This window comes from Lolium rigidum, chromosome 7 (assembly GCF_022539505.1).
Source record: "Lolium rigidum isolate FL_2022 chromosome 7, APGP_CSIRO_Lrig_0.1, whole genome shotgun sequence".
NCBI classification, from domain to species: Eukaryota; Viridiplantae; Streptophyta; class Magnoliopsida; order Poales; family Poaceae; genus Lolium; species Lolium rigidum.
In genome coordinates this window covers 70,154,153-70,154,543 of record NC_061514.1, presented here as the reverse complement: position 1 = coordinate 70,154,543, position 391 = coordinate 70,154,153, and positions in this window count along the sequence as shown.

Here is a 391-nt window from a genome sequence, read left to right as displayed (position 1 = left end):
TTAAAGTAGAGGCATTGAAGCAACACAAAGGAAGATGAAGTTTCAGCGGTTGCTTTCAACTTGTAACATGTATATCTCATGGATATTGTCAACATAAAGTAATATAACAAGTGCAATATGCAAGTATGTAGGAATCAATGCACAGTTCACACAAGTGTTTGCTTCTTAAGGTGGAAGGAGATAGGTAAACTGACTCAACAATAAAAGTAAAAGAATGGTCCTTCAAAGAGGAAAGCATCGATTGCTGTATTTGTGCTAGAGCTTTTATTTTGAAAACATGAAACAATTTTGTCAACGGTAGTAACAAAGCATATGAGTTATGAAAATTATATCTTACAAGTTGCAAGCCTCACGCATAGTATACTAATAGTGCCCGCACCTCGTCCTACTT